At 43.4% G+C, this 23,316-nt stretch overlaps 1 protein-coding gene across 7 annotated transcripts in view; it reads right to left on the bottom strand.

Annotated features, from left to right (window-relative positions):
• The window catches only part of CALN1 (calneuron 1), a 440,008-nt gene that overhangs the window by 297,937 nt on the left and 118,755 nt on the right, over nucleotides 1-23,316 (bottom strand). The gene's annotated exons all lie outside the window — the stretch shown is intronic.

Below are 23,316 nucleotides of genomic sequence, written 5' to 3'. Positions count from 1 at the left end.
GTCCCTGCAGACTGTGGGACACCATGTCATCACCAAGCTGTCTCCGTGCAAACAGGAACACCCTCTGCTCCTCTCCCTCGCCTGACAACCTCTTTCTCGGTTCTCATAAGAAAGGACTGTGCACCCCAGAAATGTCGGGCTGCCCAGGGACTGGATGTCTTGGCTGTGACCCTGCAGAGGTCCAAGTGTTTCACTTTTCCCAGGCAAAGCAGGCATTCCACTCACACAGCACTCCAAGCAGGTGGGAATGCACGGCTCTGCGTGAATATGCATACCAATCTGTCCCTCTGAGGAGCGGCCCCCACGCCCGACTCGAACCTGCCCTACTATAAAGGTGAGTGACATTTCAAGGTGTCCCAGAACTAAGCAGCTTCCAGCCCTCTCTGGGAAATTAACTAACGCATCCCTCTACCCCCAACTAACAAACCCTCCAAGCAAAGCTGCTCTGCCCAGATGGCCACCACTGGGTCTTCCCCCACAGTGCAAGGCAGGCCAGAGCTCCAGGCTAAGGGAAAGAGGTGTGGTGAGGAGAATGAAAGGGCAGGTACAAAGGATCAAGAGGAAAGGCAGTTAGAAAGATGGGCCCTCCCCAGCTGAAAGGGCCTGGTGCTGTTACAGTGAGGGAGCCACTGAGCATGGCAGGTTCTGCTTCCCCATCTGGAAAGGGACAAAGAGGACTAATAAACCACTGAGTAGAACTAGGGAATAGGTAGGAAGTACAGGGAGCCAATTACAGGGTGTGGGTAAAGAACATCTTAGCAGGGCTCCCAGAAGGAGAACTGGGCAGCCCTGGAAGAAGTAATCTCCCCGTCCCTGGGAGCATTCAAGCAAGGATGAGGGCCTCCCTGCCAGGGCTCTGAGGGAGAGGAATGACCCCTTGCTCTCTCCCCACACAGCTATCAGTCTGCATGTAAGTCACTTGTAGAGACCTGTCCGGCACTAAAGCTTGTGTCTGCAGGGTAAGCCGGAGTGGCCGGAGCAGCCCCTGTGGCCACTGCTGAGCTACGAGGTATAAATTGCAGGAAGACAGCCAATGGGCCAGTCTCTGAGGACGATAGTTCAGGACAGCCAAACCTCGCTGACCCTCAAACCCCACTCAGAGAGAATCCACTCTCGGCAATTGTCCCTGCTCATGGGATGCTGGAGCCAGCACACACTAGGGGTGGGGCTCCTGTCTTCTTTTCCCTGGGACACCACCAGTGACAGGCACAGCTGGACATGCCCCTTCTGTCCCCAACACAGCAGCAGGTCCTTGTGGGGGCTGAGCACTGCTGATCAACCAAGGAGACTCCTAAGAGTTACAGGGCTTGCCCGAGAGCACAAAACCCGTTAGTGAAAGAATCCTTTCCAGAACACAAGCCTCCTAAGTGTTGTTTCGATGAAGCAGCCACAGCTGAGCCAAGACATTTCCATCCGGATGTCAAACTCTCATTTTAAACTCAAGATGTCTAAAAACAAATTAATTATCTTCCTAAAATATAGGCCACACTTCCTGATTTCTCTATTTCTATCAAAGGTACTTTTCATTCATCATAACAACTGGGACAACCCTCACAAATGCTCTGGGCCCCGAACAGTAAGACAGACACAAGGCTGAGGCCAGAGCCAGCCGTCAGCCTCCAAACCACACGAACTCTCTACCGCTCACAAAACACACATCCACGGGCCCATCGTCAATGGCAGGATGCTGGCCACAAAGAGCACACACATTTGCCAAGTATATAATGTACACCTTCAGCTAGTTATAAGCCAGACTTCCCCCTCCCAAGCCAAATCTATCCTTTCACATAAATAGAAAACTATCATCTTTTTCTGCAAGAACAATTCAATTGCCATCTCCTCTTTTCTCCAAGTTAAATTTCAGAAAGAACAGGTTTAAAAGCGAGTATCAGACGTATAAGTTAAGGCCACTCTCCCTTTTCCTGAAGCCAATCCGGATTTGGGGGACCGGGTGCCGTGACTGTCTGACAAAGGCCTGGATTCCCGTGGCCCGGGGAGAGAGAAGTCAATACTGGCTAACACTTCCCGCGTGCCTTCAGCTCTCTCTCTCAGCACTGACCCAGGATCTCAGCTGCCTCACCTGCTGTTATTCTGTCATTTCAGTTCTTCATGAACATGGGAAGATAACACTGATCTTAATGAATTTCCCTACCTGGAGGAGCCCCACTCCGATCAGTAACAGCACTGGAAACATTCCTCCCTGTTTCATCACTCATCACTCTAGCTTCCAAGCATTTTGTAAATACCTTCCTTTTATCACCTTTTACCTGGACGTCTGAAGCTTTGCATCTGCCACACACATTTTTGCAGCTGAATAACAAAGTTATACGCAAACGAACATTCCCAAGCCATGTCCCAGTACAGCACATAATAAACAGTGAGTACTTGGCAGAAAGAAAAAAAAAAAAAAAACTGGTCATAACTGAATCCCATTTGATATGCCAACATAATTTGCTTCTGGAAAAAGCAGCTTGCAAAATTAGTACATATTCAGTTCTTTCGGTCTCTGCACCCAAAATGTTCAATGTCTAGTAGGAAATAAAACATGTGCAATTGAACCATCCATACAGATAAATAAAGTCATGTTCAAAAAAGGGAAGAACATTATTTCAAATAAGCTAAAAACAGCAGCTGCAATTAAAGACTAAATTTCACTCCAAGCCACCTGGGAAAACCCAACCAAGATTTTCTCTTTGGCGAAGGAAGAAAATCACACAAGTTCATCAACAAAGACAAACATGGTCCTGAACTAAAACTTGAAGATGGATCCTTATGGGGGGGGGCGGGGGGCAATGAACACAAAATATATGCAAATATTTTCACCACAACTTTACACATTGAGAAATATTATTTAAGTGACTTTATCATGTGAACACTTTCTCTGTAGCTTCTGTAAGGCAGTATGATTTCATGTTTAAGAATCAGGACTTGCCCGACCGGTGTGGCTCAGTGGTTGAGCCTCGACCTATGAACCAGGAGGTCACGGTTTGCAAGCACATGCCCAGATTGCGAGCTCAATCCCTGGTTGGGGGCATGCAGGAAGCAGCCAATCAATGATTCTCTCTCATCACTGATGTTTCTATCTCTTTCTTCCTCTCTGAAATCAATAAAAAATATTTTTTTAAAAATCAGGACTTTGGGGGCAAAAACAGTGTTAGATTTAAATCCTACATCTGCCTTCAATAACCATGTCAATAAGTTACTTATCTTCTGTAAGCCTCAGTTTCCTCCTCTGTAAATGAGGGTTTTGATACTTACTGAATAGTATTTTTATAAATATAAAATAAGGTATGGAAAGCACTATGTACTTAGCACCAGGAACATTCTCAATAAATATCAGTAATTATTTGCTAAGGGTTATATGAAGCAGGATACAGGGAAAAGAGGAGGTCACAGGTATATCGGATTGAAGATCAAACATTCTGGGTTAGGAAGGAAGGTCAGGGAGGACGTGGCAGAGGGTGGGCTCAGAGGGAAGCTGGCTGGCTCTGTGCACCACGGTTCTGAGGGACCAGGTGGGCAAGGGGCTCGCAGCACCAGGGTTCCTGGTGAGTGGAGAGTGGTGTCAGCAAGCAGCTGGCTGCATCTGCAGGAGGGCTATTTAAATGGAAAGCACAGAAGCTGAAGAAGAGTCAATCTCCTGGGCACCAGGGGCCTGATTCTCTGGTCACATAATGGACGAGGTGTTCAGGGGTTAAAAATCAAAGGGGTGGTTCCTGTTTTAAGGGTCAAGGAACGGGTACATTTCTTAGTGGAGTAATCAAACAAAAAACCCCATTCACATTGACATGAGATGGTGCCCTTCGGCGAAGGTTAATTTTATGTGTCAATGTGACTGGGCCCCGGGGTGCCCAGATATTTGGTTAAACGTTATTCTGGGCTGTCCGTGAGGTTGTTTCTGGATGAGAGTAACGTCTGAGTCACAGACTGAGTACAGCAGGTTGCCCTCCCTGACATGGCTGCGCCTCAGCCCATTGATGGAGACAGAGGAGGGAGAATTCATTCTCTCGGCCTGACTGTGAAGCTGGGACATGGGTCTTCTGCCTGGACTGGACCTGAGACTCGGACTGGAGCTAAAACCATCATTTCTCCTGGGTCTCCAGCTTGCCAACTGCAGACCGTGGGCTTCTCAGCCTCCATAACCATGTGAGCCAATTCCTTACAATAAATCCCTCTGTAGTTACATCCATCCTATTGGTTATGTTTCTCCGGGAAACCCAGACCATTTTTCTCTCTGTGGCACCGAACACCCATGCATATTACCAGTGGCGGGTATTGTCACTATGGACAAAGAGTGTACCAACACTCAATTCTGCGGGGCCTCTACAGCAGGGCCACTCAGTGTGCTCTGTGGACCACTGCCAGGCAGACACTGCTTGCGGCTGGTCTGCAATGAGCTAAGGACAGGAACGGAGAGACCGCTTTGAAATGTTTATAGCACTGTCCCAAGCATGTGACCATTTGACTTGGTTTCTCTTTATTTTATTTTTCCAGTAATTCCTTCTTACTGTATTTTACAAAAGCATCAGTCTGCCAAGAACCAGAATTTAAAAAAACAAACAAACAAAAAAAAAAACTAGTCCTTCCCCACAATTAGTGTGAGAAGCACTGCTCTAAAGTACTACATTTAAGTTGCATGGGTTTCTGTAAAGGACCACAGAGAGAAGGGAAGGGCTTTGGAAAGGAGGTGCAAGACCTCATCTGAAGTGGGGGCTCTCTGTAGAGAGAGCCTAGAGTGTGCAAGGAAACCTTCACACGAATTCCTAATTACCAGACATACAAGGGGCAACATAGGCCCTGCATCCTACAAGTTAAAGAGCCTCGCCAACCCAGGCAGGGCCTTTGCCAAACTCCCCTACATACACTCATGAAGGCACACGAAACTAATGCTGTTCCTGACAGGGGCAGAAGAAGTTTCCATTAAGTCTGCACAGTTAGCATTAGCATGACAATCAGTGGCAGACCCACACTTTGAATTCGGAAACTAAATAATAGAGCCAGATAGTAAAGGGATAAGAAGAGGTTTTTTGCCACCCAGATTCTTTCTCTTCCATTTCAAGGTGGGCATGACCACCTATGACATCAGACAATCACCCTATAATTAGAATTGCTTTTTAAAAGTAGCCAGGGCCAAATCCCCACTGTCCTTAGCACCAGCGAGGAGCAGCAACCCCCTTCTCCTGGCTACTCAGGGATCATACCTACCAATATGCAACATAGCTAAAAAAATGAAAGGATCAGAGGCATGGGCCCTGCACGTGAAGATGTGAAAATGTGCTGCAGGCTAAGGTGTCAATGAGAAGGACCTTCGAAACAATGACCTATGGGGACATCCTGGTTTTTCATGCATTGCTTTTGATTACGAAAGAATAGCATAAGACCTCAGATACCCCAGAAATGTACATCTCCTCCCCAGAGTCCAAGAGTTAAGTCATGGGGACAAGAAGATCCAGCAGAGATGCACTAGACACTGGGTACTTGGCTGAGAACTTATAAAACGATTGTGTTCCCTTATTAAGATCCAATTGGCAAACAGGGTTTGGACAGAGCTCAAATCAGACAGGAATGAGTAAGCAAAAGATACCAATGTAGGGTCTGTATGAGAGTTCTGCAGCATTAGAGGAGGAAGCACTTTCAAGAATTAAATCAAAAAAAGCAATAATATGAGAAAGAAGACAATTTTACAGAGTTTCTGGTGATGTCCTTAAAAACAAGTTCAGAAAGTGGTGTGTCAATGAAATAAGAAGGCGCATGCATAAGGAAATATCAGGGTAAGATGAGGAGATACCAAGTTAAAAAGAAAAGAGAGCTTGCTAAGAGGCAAGGTGATATGGAAAAGGTGCAGGCCTTTGCAAAGAACAAATCCAAAAATAGTAGCAGAATGGAAATCTACATTAATGGCAACAGTGTTTCAAAGCAACAGAAAATTCAGCAAATAACATAAGGCATCCATGGACCCACCAACCAGATTGAACATGGGCTAATATATTGCCTTACTTGCTTTAGAGTTGTTCAAAGAGATAATCTATTACACAAGGAAGCCCTGTTCACTTACTCCTCTATTCCCAATTCTATTCCTCCACCTCCTTCTGTGACAACTCTATTCTGGAGTGGAATATATCCTTCCAGTCTGTGTTTTTAAATTTTCCTACATTTGGATGTAACTATATAGAATATATTATAGTATTGCTGTATATAGCTTTAAATTTACATCAGTAATATCACACCATGCAAATGCTTTTGCACCTTGCACATTGCACTATTCAATTGTAGGGATTTATCCAAATCCATACACATACACCTAGTTAATTTATTTTTAACTGCTCCATAGTTTTCCAGTGTGTACATACATTGCAACTTACCAGTTATCCAATGGAAAGAAAAAGCATTGTGCAAGGAGTAACTTCCTGTGTCACTCCTTGTATATATTTTCAGAAACTCCTCTAGCCTCTGTACTTAGGTTAAATATTACAGATTTTGCCAAATTGCTCCAAAGTGGTTGGAATTGTTATGTATTGCCACATAAAAAATTACCCCTGAACTTGGTGACTTAAAACAGCAGACATTTATTATCGCACAGTTTCTGTGGGTCAGGCATCAGGAGTTGTTTAGCTGACTCGTTCTGGTTCAGGAAAGTGCAGTCAAGACATTGACCTTCAGAAGGCATGTCTGGGGCTGGAGGATCCACTTCCAAGATGATTCACTCACTGGCTGTTCACAAACATCTAGCTTCCTTTGGGCCTCTCCATACGTCTGCTCACGTGTTCTTATTACATAGCAGCCGGCTTTTCCCAGGCAAATGACTCAAAAGACAGAAGGAGGGGACTTTTATGGCGTGGTCTCAGAAATGGTCACTTTCAACATACTCTATTCATCAGAAGCAAGTCACCAAGTGCAGCCCACACTTATGGAATTAGGCTCCACCTATTCAAACATGGAGTATCAAAGAATCTGTGAACAAATTTTGAAACCATCATAGTGGTTGTGGCAATTTGCAGACCCACCATAATTCTAACAGCGTGTCTTTTTCTCCACAGCCTTGCCAACACTTGGTATGATCAGACTGTTCCCTTTTTCTTAATTGGGTCTCCTTGATTGCTAGTTTGGGCATCTTATTGCACAGTTTGGGGCCATTCTGATTTCCTGTTCTATAAATTTGCTTTTCATCTTTATCTACTGGGTTATCATCTTAGGATTTCTTTGTTCTTCCATGGTATAGCTGTCCAATATTTCAGCTCAACGTTACTTTTAAACCCCCAACTTTAGTCATTGCTGTTGTTGTAGCTGTTGTATTTGTTACATCTTACAACCAACACTTACCTCGACTTTTCCATAAGTTTACCTATTTCTCTGCTCATTGCTGCTTCTTTCCGGGGACTCTCTCCTGGGTTCAATTCCCTCCTTAATGGGGGGGTTTAGTAATTCTTTCATTGAGGAACTGTAAGTGGAAATCTTTTTTAAGTCTTTGTCTTTTAAAAAGTCTTTATTTCAATTTCATTTGAATTATAGATCTGCTTGGCAGAGAATTATAAATTTATTATTTCCTTGGTACTCTGAGGATATTTTGTACCTGATGAGAAGCCTCGTTGTTGTTCACCTGTGAAGACTCATTCTGGACAATTCTAAGTCTACATTTCCAGATATAAGCTCTCTCCCAATCTTTACAATCTCTCTTTTGTAAACTCTTATTAGATGAAGGTTGGTCCTCTTCATTCAAGCTTAGTACTCTTGATTGGTTCATTCTACACCCATTCCTACTCCATGGGTGAAGAAGCTGAAAAGGTAATAATTGCATTTTTTAGACTCTCTTGCTACAAGCGTTCTAGATGAGGGTTGGCTCCCATATTCAAAAGCACTTGCAGGGGAGAAACCAAGATGGCGGCACAGGTAAACACCTAAACTGCTGCCTCGCACAACAATTTCAAAACTACAACTAAAAGACAAAACAGACATCATCCAGAACCACAGGAAGGCTGGCTGAGTGGAAATTCTACAACTAGAAGGAAAGAGAAAAGCTCACAGAGACTCTGAGGAGCTGCAGAAGGAAGAGGTACTGAGGCACACACGCGCGGAGAGGGCTGGCAACTGAGTACATGGCTGGCTTTCTCAAGCAGGAGGGAAACAAAAGCTCCCAATGGCTCTGAACTCCAGTTCCGGGTGAGACTCAGGGGACCTAGACTCATTCGGGGAGAAATGGACTGTCTGACAGCGGGTGGAACTCGAGGGCGGCTTTCTCTCAGAGGTGCTTGCAGCAATTACCACACGACACTGAGACACAGGGGCCTATTAGGGCAGGGCTGATAGGAAACCATTGCTGTCTGCTCCGCCCTGAGACTCTGCCCCATCCAAGCTAAGCACAGAGGCTTATGCAAGTCTTATCTCATAAGGCTGTCTCCAGCACAGAAGTTCTCCCAGCGTAGACACAGCTGATCCTCACAGCCAATTGGCCTGGAGGTCAATTCCTCCCAGTGATACCAACAACAATCAAGGCTTAACTACAACAAGACTGTGCACACAGCCCACAAAGGAGTGCACCAAGAGTGTCCACCTCAGGTAACTGGGGAGGCTGACCCACTGGGCCCTATAGGACACCTAGCACACAAAGCCACTCTATCAACTCAGGGAAGCAGCCAAAATGCTGAGACAAAGAAACAGGTCACAAATGAAAGAAATGGAGGAAAGCAAATGACTGGATATAGAGTTCAAAACCATGGTTATAAGGTTTTTCAAGAATTTCCTAGAAAAGGCCGATAAATTTAGCGAGATCCTCGAGGATATGAAAAAGGACAAACTAGAAATTAAGCATACACTGACTGAAATAAAAAATATTATACAGAGATCTAACAGCAGACTAGAGGATCTCAAGAATCAAGTCAAAGATTTCAAATACAAAGAAGCAAAATACACTCAACCGGAAAAGCAAAAAGAAAAAATAATCCAAAAATATGAAGATAGTGTAAGGAGCCTCTGGGACAACTTCAAGCATACCAACATCTGAATTATGGGGGTGCCAGAAGAAGAGAGAGCGCAAGATACTGAAAACCTATTTGAAGAAATAATGACCGAAAACTTCCCCCACCTGGTGAAAGAAATAGACTTACAAGTCCAGGAAGTGCACAGAACCCCAAGTAAGAGGAATCCAAAGAGGACCACACCAAGACACATCATAATTAAAATGCCAAGAGCAAAAGACAAAGAGAGAATATTAAAAGCAGCAAGAGAAAAACATTTGGTTACCTACAAGGGAGCACCCATTCGACTGTCAGAGGATTTCTCAACAGAAACTATGCAGGCCAGATGGGAGTGGCAAGAAATATTCAAAGTGATGAATAGCAAGAACCTACAACCAAGATTACTCTACCCAGCAAAGCTATCATTCAGAATTGAAGGTCAGATAAAGAGCTTCACAGATAAGAAAAAGCTGAAGGAGTTCATCACCACCAAACCAGTATTATATGAAATGCTGAAAGGTATTCTTTAAGAAGAGGAAGAAGAAGAAAAAAGTATAGATAAAAATTATGAACAACAAATACATATCTATCAACAAGTGAATCTAAAAATCAAGTGAATAAAAAAATCTGAGGAACAGAATAAACTGGTGAATATAATAGAATCAGGGGCATAGAAAGGGAGTGGACTAACAATTCTCGGGGGGAAAGGGGTGTGTGGGGTGCGGGAAGAGACTGGACAAAAATCGTACACCTACGGATGAGGACAGTGGGGGGGGGGGTAAAGGATAGGGTGGGGTGGGAACCAGGTGGAGGGGAGCTATGGGGGTAAAAAGAGGAACAATTGTAATAATCTGAACAATAAAGATTTATTAAATTAAATAAAAAAGCACTTGCACAAGTTTGAAATATAGACGTGAGATGAAAGCAGTAGTGTACTAGTAAGTGTTTACCAACTAGGGGGGGGTCTCAAAAAAAGTCTTTATTTGCAGCATTTGCCCACTTCCATGGTGTAAATACTTCCAAATGGCCAATTCCAAGCTACCAGCATGATGTCACTGAACACGTATTAGGAAGAGCTGTGAAGAAGTATGCCAGGAAAACCACTGTACATTATTTCCACCATACACTGCCACAGATCATCTATACTAATAAAAGGGTAATATGCTAATTAGACCAGATAGACCGGACGTCTTCCGGATGTCCTTCTGGACAAAGCCACGGTGGCAGGGGCCAAGGCAGAGGCGGTTAGGGGCAATCAGGCCGGCAGGGGAGAGTGGTTAGGGGTGATCAGGCCAGCAGGGGAGAACAGTTAGGAGTGATCAGGCCAGCAGGGGAGAGCAGTTAGGAGTGATCAGGCAGGCAGGCAGAAGCAGTTAGGGGTGATCAGGCAGGCATGCAGAGTGGTTAGGGGCGATCAGGCAGGCATGCAGAGTGGTTAGGGGCGATCAGGCAGGCAGGCAGAGTGGTTAGAGTGATCAGGCAGGCAGGCAGGTGAGTCATTAGGAGCCAGTGGTCCCAGATTGGAGAGGGTGCAGGCTGGGCTGAGGGGACCCCCCCACACACACCTGTGCATAAATTTCGTGCACCAGGCCTCTAGTAGGTAATAAAATGCAGTCAAATAATGAGGAAGAGACAGCCTTTTTTTTTTATTTATTACCTTTGTTTTTAATATAACTTAATTATAAGTTTATGCTTTATTTAGGAATGTAAGTTATATTTCATTTATCATTTATATAAGAATGGCTGTGTTCATGAACCTGCTCATAAAATTCCTGATAATTTAACAACTGGCTTTCACAGGCTGGTATGCACTGATTCACTGGATGAAGGCCTTTTTCCCGACCACTTCTGGCTTTTCCTGTAGCAACATTGCATTGTCCATTCTCCAGCTCCCTGGCTCTGAAGAAGGTCATGATAATGGTAGCAAGAACAGCAATGACTTCTGAATCTTTAGATCAAAGCTTTGAGAGCTCATTTTTTTTGGGGGGGTGGAGGGGGGTCAAGAGGCAGGTGCAGGAGCAGCAACATACTTCAATGGCCATCTCTCTGTCTCCTCTTCTTTCCTTCCACATTAAGTGGTTTTACTAGTCAGAGTGAAGTCAGGAAAACAGAGCCCATGTCAGGTAATTCAGGAAAAGGATTTAAAACAGTGAGCTATCTCCTGTGTCGTTATAAGGGCTGAAAAGCCCCAGAGAGGATGGTTAGTGGAATGAGCAATAGCAGAAAGTTGTTCCCATGCCTAGTCTGGAGGGACATGTGGAGAAGAAGGCATTACCAGAACCTCAAAGTTGGGGTGCCCAGAAGGAGCTAGAACCATGGTAGGGGCTGCCCATCGGGAGCTGGAACCATGGAAGGAGGACCTCTGCTCTGCCAGCATCCAGCAGGATCCTGACAGAGAGGCACTGCAGGAGGCAGCTGTTCAGGGCAGATAGAGGCGGGAGCCTCTGTGTCTATCCCCGCCTTCTCATCGCCTGCTATAGCTACCCTTTGGCCAGGGAATCTGGAAATACGGCTTTCAAGGACGGGTCCCTACAAGGCAGAGTGGAGCAGGGGGAGGGAGAAGGATAAAATATAAGGAAGCAGGCAAATGACTGGCAGAGTGACACATTTAAATCTTATTACATTTAATCCAGCATTTCTATGTTTATAGCAGGAAAAGAATCCACATTAGCTTAGTGGTCACACTGGCAGAACTAGATATCCTTGTGACAATTTTTTAATTTCAAAGATGAGGAAAAGTCCTCTGAGTATCCACGTAGAAAATTCAGGTTCCCCACAAAGAAGCAAACTAAATGGGTCTCAGAATAGCAAGCAGCTACCCTTTACAGGGTCCCTTAAAGTAAAATAAGTAAAGAACTTTAAAAGTTCAATTATGGAGAAAGACTTTAAGGCAAAAGAAAAGTTCTAACTGCAAAACAATTCAAAATAAAAAGCAATGAACTATAATGAACATCATTTCATGTTTTAAAAGGGTACAATCCAAAATGATATATTAGTCACAAATCCCTGAGTCATATTTCATATTGCTTTAAAGTAAAAATAATTTCAGCATAAAGAAAAACTGATTAAAAACTGAGGATAAAAATGAATGAAGACTTTAATGAGGAAAAATAAAAACAAAGAAAATATGAATAAGTACACATTTTTCTGTGAAGGCTGAGTGTGTGTGTGTGTGTGTGTGTGTTTTGTGTGTGTAACAATTGCCTCCACCCCCATTTTTCAGATGTCTGTAGAACATTCAAAAAAATTTCTCAAATCTAAGACCACAAAGCAAACTTTGGTAAAGGTATTCGGGTGCAGGTTTGGCACAGCTGAATATAAGTAAAACAATTTGTAAACTCAATATGTTAAAAGCTAAAATTGAAATTTTTCCAGCTTCATTGAGATATTCTTGACATATAACTTTGTATAAGTTTAAGGTACAGAACATGTTGATTTGATATACTTTGATACCGTTGCATATTGCAAAATGATTACAACCCTAGTTTTAACTAACACCTCCATCATACCACTTTTTTTGTGTGTGTGGTGAGAACATTTAATATCTACTTTCTTAGCAACTTTCAAATATATGACACAATATTATTCACTATAATCACCATTCTGTGTATTAGATGCCCTGATATTAAAATTGAAAACTTAATATACTCGCTTAACCACTTCTTAGATCAAAGTTTAAATTATAATTAAAACTATAGGTTTTCTTTAAAATAACAAAAAATTGAAATGTTTTTATTTAAAAAGCATATTCAGGTATAATGTGAGGTAGTCAGTGCTCCCATTACTTGTTTGTTTGTTAATCCTCATCTAAAGATATTTTTCCCGTTAATTTTTTTAGAGAGTGGAAGGAAGGAGGGAGTGGGGAGAGAGAGAGAAGGAGAGAGAGAGAGAAATATCGGTGAGAGAGACACATCAATTGGCTGCCTCCAGCACCCACCCTGACTGAGGCTGGGGATTGAACCTGCAACCCAGGCATGTGCCCTCGGCTGGGAATCAAACCCAAGACCCTTTCAGTGTGTGGGCTGATGCTCTAACCACTGAGAAACACCAGCCAGGGCAAATGCTCCATTATTTTAAAGAGAAAAATAAATACTAAGTATTCAACACTAACTTCTTAGAAAAATAACAACAAAACAAAGACAACAGAAAGTAAAGAAATAATGAAAGAGATGCATTAGAAAGTAGACAAATTGAAGGAGCTGGTTCAATTTCTAAAACAAAAGCAATAAACCAAACACATTTATGACAAGTTTATTAAAACAAATAGAGAAAGCACAAGTAGACCGTACTCTGAAATATGAGGATTCTATGTACAAGTCTAGACCAATAAATTTAAAACTGCTTTTCTCTCAATATATAGGAATTAGATTTTCTTATTAGAAAAAAATATAATTTAATATTATTCATGCTTATTAAAAATCTTGACATAACACTTTGTTATACAGTGACTTGAAAATCTGATTTTATGTTGGGTGTATTTCCATACTGATTTTTTAACACCTCCAAATGTTAGAAAAATGTCATTGATGGTATTTGCTAAATCACAATATTCATTTTTCCTTTTTTTAAAAATCACTTAACAAAGTTCTTTTTTATTACAACCTCATATATACTTCCCTGAATTAAATAACAATAGACATCTGCCAGGAAGAAATTGCTCTGCAGCCCACAATGCTGATGCTAACAATGCTCCTTTTTCAATTCCATCCCGCAAGCAGGCCAACATTTTTGCTGATACTTGGCTCATAACATTTCATCTTCCCTAACGTCAGTGGATGGTTTCGAAAACTGATTGACCGATTTCAAATTTTTAACAAATGGGTCTACAAAGCACTTGATCAATTCATTTGGGAGATTCTGAAACAGCTGGAGAAAATCGGTTTCCAGATTTTTTTTTAACTTCACAGATTTGGGCTTGTAGGTCACACACTCAGATCAATTTTTTTATGCAACAAAATCATAGACTGATTGAAACATCTCAAAAACACATCCATTTTTTAAAGTGCTCTCTCCATAGCGAGTTCCCTTTGAAAAGCAGTTACCTCCTCAATCTTTGTGTTTGATGACTCTCTTAAGAACTCTGCCCTGAAATAAGACACACCTTTTACTGGGATCTAAAAGCCACCTGCAGTCATTTTTCATTTCATTTCAAAGACTTAAGTCAGGCTTCAGTATTCATGAAAGCGAATAAAGATCTGTATCTTAAAGTCTTTTTTAAGTTTTTTAATTGGTTTTGGCCAAGTTTTGTCCAAGCTGATGGGCTTGGCCGTGTTTTAATTCACAAAGTGTCTGATGAAAGTCACTTTGGGGACCACAGGAAATGCCAACCTGGTCATTCTCTTGAGGTCTACTTGGGTCTCCACGATCAGCATGATCCACAAGCTGGGGCTTCTTGACACACGTCTCACCTATTCCCTGAGTGTTAGTCTACTGAAAACTGATTAACATAATCTGCCAGTCCCCCTAACCAGGCACTTGTGTCACAAATCGCTGAAAACAAGTACAAGAGGAAAGTCCTACTGCCAATGACCCTTGTATAGGAGGCCCCCTTCCTTGACCATGTCATTCCCGCCACACTGGACCAGCAAGCATATGGGCAACTGAGGTGTCAGCATCACTCTACAGTAGATAATTAGTAAAAGTGTAATTCCTTCCTCTTCTCCTCCTGTACCCCCAAGGAATACTTTACACACCCCATTCTGCAAATCCCTGCGGACATACTGTCGTGAAGATGAAAAAGACGAGATACCCATACTTCTATAATTAAGTAACACTTTCCTAGAAATTCTATTTAATGCAGTAAAACATGAACAGAATTAAGAGACTACTTAAAAGGAATAAACCAAGAAAAAAAATCAAATAATCAAAAGCCTAGAATGAAACAGATATAACTAATTTAAGTCATCTCGCATAGTAAAAGGTCATTCAAAGTTGAAATGTAACTTAAAGAATTTACAAAGGATAAGATTGAGAGTCTTGCCAGCATAAACACAATCTTCTGAATATTATAAAGAGCATAAATAAAAGTAACAAGCAAAAAGGGAGTACAAAAAGGATATGACAGACAATCCACAAAACTGGAAAAACAACTAATAAAATATATAAAAACAATACTTGATCTTACAAGTAACCAAGGAAATATAATTTTTATGCCATTATCTGCCTTTTCAACATGGGAAGATGCTCACATTTTGTTTTTAACCTGATGGTGAGAATGTAATGGGACTCCATAGCAGCTGAAGAAAACGCTTAGAGAAAACAATAAGGTAATGTGTACAAAGTCTAAAAAGTGGTTCTTACCCTGGGACCCAATGGCTCTATTGTTTCAAAATCGATCCTTAGATACGGTCAAAGACTTGTGCACCAAAAAATTGCTTTGCATTATATTTTAAATGGAAAAACAAAGATAAGAAAAGGAAGGAAGACAAAAAAAATATATAGTAATTAAAGGCAAAGTATATTTATATTAGAGTACGTTGTGTATCAATGATGTTTACTAAAATTTTAATGATGTCAGAAATCTCTATAATACACTGTTAACTTGAAAAAGTGTTTTAAGTACAAAAACTGAACACACTTCTCGCTCCTAAAATCCCATGAAAATCATGGAACAGAGGAACAAAATGGAATAAGTTTATAAAAGTATTAAGTACGGAAAAGGGGCCAAAAAACTGGCAAATCTCTGTAAGGCAGAATTGTTTTTGTTCATCTTGATGGACAAGGTTGAGCAGAGAGAGGCCAGGCTGAAAGCATGTCAGGGGAAGGCCATGGGACACCACAGAGCAGCCATGCTGGCAGGTACCAGGTGGTGGAATGGAGAAAGGGTAGGAACTGAGAGTGGCTGATAAAAGCCCTATACTTGGAACAGCTGGATGGTTTTCCCACCCCTATGAAATGGTCCTATTAAAGGAGTGATGTGCCTGAGGTTGGGTGGGTGCTCCTTTGGCATTGGCATATGGGCAACCTATTCACCCCTTCCCCATCTTGCAGCCTAAAATGAATCCTGCCCCACCCATCTCCTTGTCTTTCATAAGAACGCAATTCCTCTGAGGCCGGAGAAAACTGGTGTTGAGGGGAAACCTGACCCTTACATTGGCCGATTTCATTTCAGAAATGTCAGAATAACAATGGCTAAATGCAGATTGTCAGAAAATCGGCATCACCAAAGAAAAAAATCAAATAATCAAAAACCTAGAGTGAAACAGATATAAATATTTAACTCAAGACAGAAAACATGACTCCAGCGCCAACAATGAGGACTCAGGAAAGAAAGATATCTTGGAAGAATTTGAAAGTAACACTTCAGGGAGATCTGAGAGGCTATAAAAAATGAGTAGCCTGATATCAAGAATTCAGGCAAATTAAAATTTTGTTTTAAAATTATCTATAGAAGGCCTAAGGACAAAAGTCATGGAAATCACAAAGAATATAGAAATAGACAATCTGAGAGAAAATTTAATTAATAAATACTAAGGATTAATGCAGAGGGACCACATCCACCTAATAAGCATTTCAGAACAAGACAAAGAGAACATGGAGGAGAGGAAATCATACAAGAAAAATTTCCAGAGCTGATGAACCTTCAGACTGAAAAGGCCTGTCAAATAGTCTAAAATTTCATACAGTTTCAGAACACAAAGATTAACATTTTTTAAAAAGCATTCTAAAGCTTCTAGAGGAAGAACTGACAACTTTCTAATCCTATCTAATAAAAGAGTACTATGCAAATTAACCATCACTCCGCTATACCCACAAGCCACACCCACCAGCCAATCAGAAGCAAGTATGCAAATTAACCCAACTAAGATGGCTGCGGCCACAGAGCAAGCAGGAGGCTTGGGTTTCCCCAGAAATGGAGGAAGCCAAGCTTTCCGCACACCCTGGCAGGCCCAGGCCTCCACTCAAGGCTACAAAGTTTCAATTATAGAAGATAAATAAATCCCAACAAAAATGGCTGCAGCCACAGAGCCAGCAGGAGGCTTGACTCTGCTCAAGGCTACAAAGTTTCAATTATAGAAGATAAATAAATCCCAGATACCAGGGCCTCCGCTTGGGTCACCGGGGAGCGTGGCCGGCCTGCAAACCACCACAGGACCCTCGCCCAGGCCACCCTATACCCCAAGGGAACCCCACCCTGATCTGGGACACCCTTCAGGGCAAACCAGGTGGCCCCCACCCATGCACCAGGCCTCTATCCTATCTAATAATCCTATCTGATAAAAGAGTAATATGCAAATTGACCATCACTCCAACATACAAGATGGCTGCCCCCATGTGGACACAAGATGGCTGCCACAAGACGGCCAGCAGGGGAGGGCAGTTAGGAGGGACCAGGCCTGCAAGGGAGGGCAGTTGTGGGCCATCAGGCCTGCAGGGGAGGACAGTTGGGAGGGACCAAGCCTGCAAGGGAGGGCAGTTGGGGGCGATCAAGCCTGCAGGGGAGGGCAGTTAGGGGTGACCAGGCTGGCAGAGGAGGGAAGTTGGGGGCGACTGGGCCTGCAGGGGAGGGCAGCTAGGGGTGACCAGGCTGGCAGAGGAGGGAAGTTGGGGGTGACTGGGCCTGCAAGGAAGGGCAGTTGGGGGGACCAGGCCTGCAGGGGAGGGCAGTTAGGGGTGACCAGGCCTACAGGGGAGGGCAGTTAGGGGCAAACAGGCTGGCAGGGGAGCAGTTAGGCATCAATCAGGCTGGCTGGGGAGTGGTTAGGGGGTGATCAGGCTGGCAGGCAGGCGAGCAGTTGGGAGCCAGCAGTCCTGGATTGTGAGAGGGATGTCCGACTGCCCGTTTAATAGGCAGTCAGACATCCCTCAAGGTGTCCCAGATTGGAGAGGGTGCAGGCCATGCATGAATTTCGTGCACCGAGCCTCTAGTGAATAATAATTACACTCTTATTAGACACAGTTCAGCATCATTAGATACTAGGTAACAGCAGGATATTTAAACCTTTCAGGAAAAAATAACTTATACCCAGTCAATATCTAATCAAGATAGGGGCCTAGCAAGTTTAGGAGTCATAGACACTTCCTAACAGAATCACTTAATGAATTATCTTAGCAAAACACAAAAGGAAACCAAGAAATTAGAGAACCTGGAATCCAACTCATGGGTGAAATTTGACAGTGAGGTGTACAGCCAGAAGACCACTGAAGGAGCAAATCAGAGCCACAGTGCCAAGTGCTGAAGGCAAGGGAAAGGGATTTGAAGGCAAGGGAAAGGGATTTGGGGCAGCAAAGAGGGTGCTGAAGCTGGCTCTTCTTAGCAAGAAGAGAGGAGAAGCCAAATGCTGACATCAAATGTCAAATACAAGTAGAATGGGCTCCCCTTTCTATTTCACTCTCCCTTTTAAATATTTCTCCTACAGAGAAGTGGCACAGATTAATGATACAATATTTGTTTCTGCAGTGAATAGTTAGTTACATAAGCATCCTATCTAATAAAAGAGTAATATGCAACTTGACCATCACTCCAACACCCAAGATGGCTGCCCCCATGTGGTCAAAATGGCTGCCCCCATGTGGACACAAGATGGCCACCACAAGATGGCCAGCAGGGGAGGGCAGTTGGGAGGGACCAGGCCTGCAAGGGATGGCAGTTGTGGGCGATCAAGCCTGCAGGGGAGGGCAGCTAGGGGTGACCAGGTCGGCAGAGGAGGGAAGTTGGGGGTGACTGGGCCTGCAGGGGAGGGCAGTTGGGGGTGACCAGGCCTACAGGGGAGGGCAGTTAGGGGTGACCAGGTCTGCAGGGGAAGGCAGTTAGGGGCAAAAAGGCTGGCAGGGGAGCAGTTAGGCATCAATCAGGCTGGCAGGGGAGTGGTTAGGGGTGATCAGGCTGACAGGCAGAAGCGGTTAGGGGCAATCAGGAAGGCAGGCAGGCAGGCGAGCAGTTGGGAGCCAGCAGTCCTGGATTGTGAGAGGGGTGTCCGACTGCCCGTTTAGGCCCGATCCTACCGGGATCAGGCCTAAACAGGCAGTCAGACATCCCTCGAGGGGTCCCAGATTGGAGAGGGTGCAGGCTGGGTTGAGTGACACCCCCCGCCCCCGCGCCGTGCACAAATTTCGTGCACTGGGCCTCTAGTCATATTATAAACACTAATTATTTTGTTTTCAAATCCAAAATTGATAGACAAATCACAGAAATTTCAATTCCAGATAGAGACCAGAGTGTAAGTGCTTGACACCCTAAGAGTCTCCTGATAAAACTGGTTGAGAAAAAGGGGGAAGTGCAAAAGAATGTGTGGTGCAAAGTCTCTCACAGTGGGAGATCAAAAGGTACTGTTTAAAGTTAATAAAGAAATAAAGATATAAATGCAATAAAGCTCAATGTGGAAATAAAAATGTGACTGGCAGAGATTGGAAGGTGAAAGGGGAGGGACTGCTACAGGCAACAGGGATCTCCTTGTCTTTCATAAGAGAGGATGGAGACATGCCATTTAAAGTGCCATCAACAATGCAGAAGCACTTGAGGTAGAGTGATTTCATCTGCCTACGGCATTAACAATTACAAGTGGCTGAAAGTAGTTGCCTCTGACATGTGGGTTTGACTGGTGGAAACTCTTACTTTTTTTGTAACTATTTATATTGTTTTTGTTATCTTACTAGAGGCCCGGTGCATGAAATTCGTGCACTGGGGGGGGAGAGAGGGTCGCCTCAGCCTGGCCTGCACCATCTCACAGTCTGGGAGCCCTCAGGGGATGTCAGACATCCTTAGTGCTGCTATGGAAGCAGAAGAGGCTCTCACCATCATCACTGCGCTTGCCAGCCATGAATCCAGCTCAAGGCTTCTAGCTGAGCAGCACTCCCCCTGTTGGAGCACACTGACCACCAGGGGGCAGCTCCTGCATTGAGTGCCTGCCCCCTGGTGGCCAGTGCGCATCATAGAGACCAGTTGTTCTGCTGTTCGATTTGCATATTAGCCTTTTATTACATAGGAATCCTGTATTACTTTTATAAGGTCAGGTCATAAAATTATATGTAAAGCATATCTACAACTATATAAATATAGTCACCTAGTCACATGTATATTCATATGCATATTCATATATATGTATATTCATATATCTGTGTGTGTGTATGTGTGTGTGTGTGTGTATATATATATATATATATATATATATATATATATTCATAAGAAAAATTATTGGAAAGAAATAGACCAAAATGTAAATACTAGTTATGGCTGAGTGATGGATTTACTGTATGTAATTTTATTCTTATTTGTTTGAACTTTCCATAGTACCATGAGTCTAATTCATTTTTATAGCTAGAAAAAACTAACATCATTTTACATACTAAAGAGCCTGCCTGGAATTTCCTCCACATGGGGGTTGGGCCCCAGGGAGCCTGAGGACAGGACCAAGGTTGCTTCAAGGCCAGGGCTCAAGAGACCCACAGCCGTCATGTGCCCACACACACTGTGTCTGCAGCGCAAGCCTCAGCAGAGAGAGCCTTGGCCAGAGAATGTTAATTAAGGGCTAGTATTAACAACCGGTCATGTCGACCAGAACAGATGTGCATCTCCTACATCAATTTTAATTTCGAGTGGATCTGTCTCCTCAAGAATTTCCAAGGATCAAAGCCCAGCAGGTCATTAGGTGGATGAACCTGCTGGAAGGAATTGTCCACCAGTGTCATAGGGATGCTGAGGCTCACCTTCCAACAGAGATGCTTTTGGCAGATGCTTTGAGTTCTGAAATAATTAGACAAAAAGTTCAACTGCTTTTTAAGGCTTCTCCTTAAGGCTATTATAATCTTTTTTAATTAAGAAGTTGAACATTAAGGGATTTAACTTTAATAAATTTCTATGCATCTTCCTTTGAGATCCTCACGTCTGGTTATCCTGCTAACTCTTCTAGACAGTTCTGGCTGCTCAGGCACCAGTATCAAACTGAGAGCCCTGGACAACTTTCTGCAAAGGTGGGCGATCCTATTGGTAGAGTCAGGAGCCCTCACCCAAAGACAGGGGGAAGCAGAAGACCTGAATTGGCGGGGAATGCCTGCACACAGTACCCAACATTGACTGTGGAGAGTTCTCTGGAATGGCACATTCAATTCTTTACCAGCTCTCTTAGTCTGCTCGGACTGCCATAAGCAAATATCATAGACTGGGTGGCTTACACAACAGGAAATTATTTTCTCACAGTGATGGAAGCAAGAAGTCCAAGGTAACAGGTGCCAGCATGGTCAGTTTCTGTTAAGAGCTCTCTTTCTGGTTTGTAGATAGCCACCTTCTTGCTGTGTCCCCACATGGTGGGAGAGAGAGAGAATATAAGCAAGCTCTCCAGTATCTCTTATGATGGCACTAATTCCACCCTGAAGACCCCACCGCTGTGACCTCATCTAAGTCCAATTATCCCCCCAAAACCATCACATGCAATTTGGAAGGGACAGAATTCTGTTTATAGCAGTAACCAAGCTGAGAATAAATATGGTTGAAGATGGACAAAATCAAGCAGGTCTCTAAAAGTCTGTTGATTTTTTTTTTTTTTAATTAGCTCTACCTTACCTGAAAAAGGCTATAAGAGATCATAAAGAAAGGTATAAGGCCCCTGGAGATTTAGCCTCATTATGGCCAATTTACATAAAATGAAAAGCATGTAAATTAGATTTATTCAATCCATCATTCAGATGAAAAGTGGTTTGGAGCTTACCCATTATTTTGCACTTGACCGCATAAATATTTGGAAATAAGACCATAGTGCTGAAGACAAGGTCTTCATCTTTTTCTGAAGTTTCTTCTCATTCTGCCACTAATCTGCGGCTGTGCCCAGGGAAGACTGAAGCCAATCTAGCCACAGGAGAGGTCAATTCACCCACTCATTTATTGGGCAGTAGGCACTCAAAGCATCTAGTATGCTGTGATCCAGGATGGTATTGCAGCAGAAGTCACAGCCCATGTCCTCGAAAAATTATAAAACTGCTGGGATATGAGTCCCAGAGATTAAGTAACTGTGAGAACTGTGCATACTCGGGCAGAGAAGAGTGGCACCCAGAAGCAAGCACCAGCTGAGCCTCCAGTCCAGCTGGTGTGGGGAGGCTGACACTGGGCGCAGACCTCTCACCTGCAGGAGAGACACTGGTGCCCTGTAGACAGCCATGCCCAAGACAGTGGGCAGCATCAGGAATGCCACAAACAGGACACAAGGTCATCCCAACAGCTGGACAGTAAGTGCAGGATGGCAGTCACCTTGAGGACAGCTGGCAAGAGGAGGGTCCCAGCTGATGGGAGAAGAAAAAGGCAGAAACCAACAATAAGCACAAGCTAAGATGGTGAGTTCACCAGGAGGCCACCTCTGAGTCACTGCCTAACCTTCACCGTGACCTGTGATGGAGAGGAATCTGCTAAAGAAATGAGAAGCCTTTCTATACTCAAGAGACATGAAAAACAAAACCTCATCAACAACAAGAGTCCACAAAGTACAACCACACTATGAGCTCCTCGGTCACAGTGTTCTCCCAGCATCGAGCCCAGAATCAGACATCTGAGGTATACAAATGTTTGTGGAATGCATGCCTGCATAAATGAATACATGATATGAAGGAGCTTTTCCTTCTGAGACCCAATATAACAGAGGCAATAAGACAATCCCTCTCTGAGCTACTCTGTCTTCCACAAGAGAGGTCAATTCACCCACTTTCCTGTAGCAAATCACATCTCCAGGGCCAGTGGGGGCAGAAATTTTACTTATCAAACGTAAAATTTGGAAGCTAAAACTCTCATGGAGTCATAATGATGCTAGAAGTTTCTCTGGGGACCATGACCATCTGGCATGATATACAAAAGGAAAATTCCTAAGTATAGGTCATGCATGAAAATATTGAACATTTTTACATGGCAGGCAATTCTAAGCAATGTTAATTAGCATCTCTGTTACACCTTGTGAGGCAGGATTACTATTACCTCCATTTTACAGATGAGGAAAATGAAGCACAGACGAATTAAACAACTGGTCCAAAACTTCAGAATTAGCAAGTGGGAGAGTGGGAAGTCAAACCCAAGTGGCTTGGCTCCAGAAGCAACACATAGACGACATCTACAGAAGCTGTCCCTGGGATGGAAAGAGAGCAACAATGAAAGGCATTTACTCATCCTGGAAATTTGTGTTGACTGCTGGCCCTGCTCATCTTTCTGAAGCTACAACATGAAGCAGGGCCTCTGCTCTCAGAAGCATACACAATAGTCTGTCTGCAAATAAAGACACTGAAAGTCAGTGTGAGGCTTGAAAGGGTGGGGGGAACTCAGGAACGGAATCCTCTCCTCTGATGGAGCAAGCAGTCCAAGACCAGGTAATGAGGAGTATAAAGGGCACTATGAAAAGAATGGGGAGGGGGGCGTTCACATGGTCACACAAATAGGGACTCAAGGAATACA

Source organism: Plecotus auritus (assembly GCF_963455305.1).
Source record: "Plecotus auritus genome assembly, chromosome: 7".
In the NCBI taxonomy this organism is placed as follows: domain Eukaryota; kingdom Metazoa; phylum Chordata; class Mammalia; order Chiroptera; family Vespertilionidae; genus Plecotus; species Plecotus auritus.
This window is presented reverse-complemented; position numbering and strand designations above follow the sequence as displayed.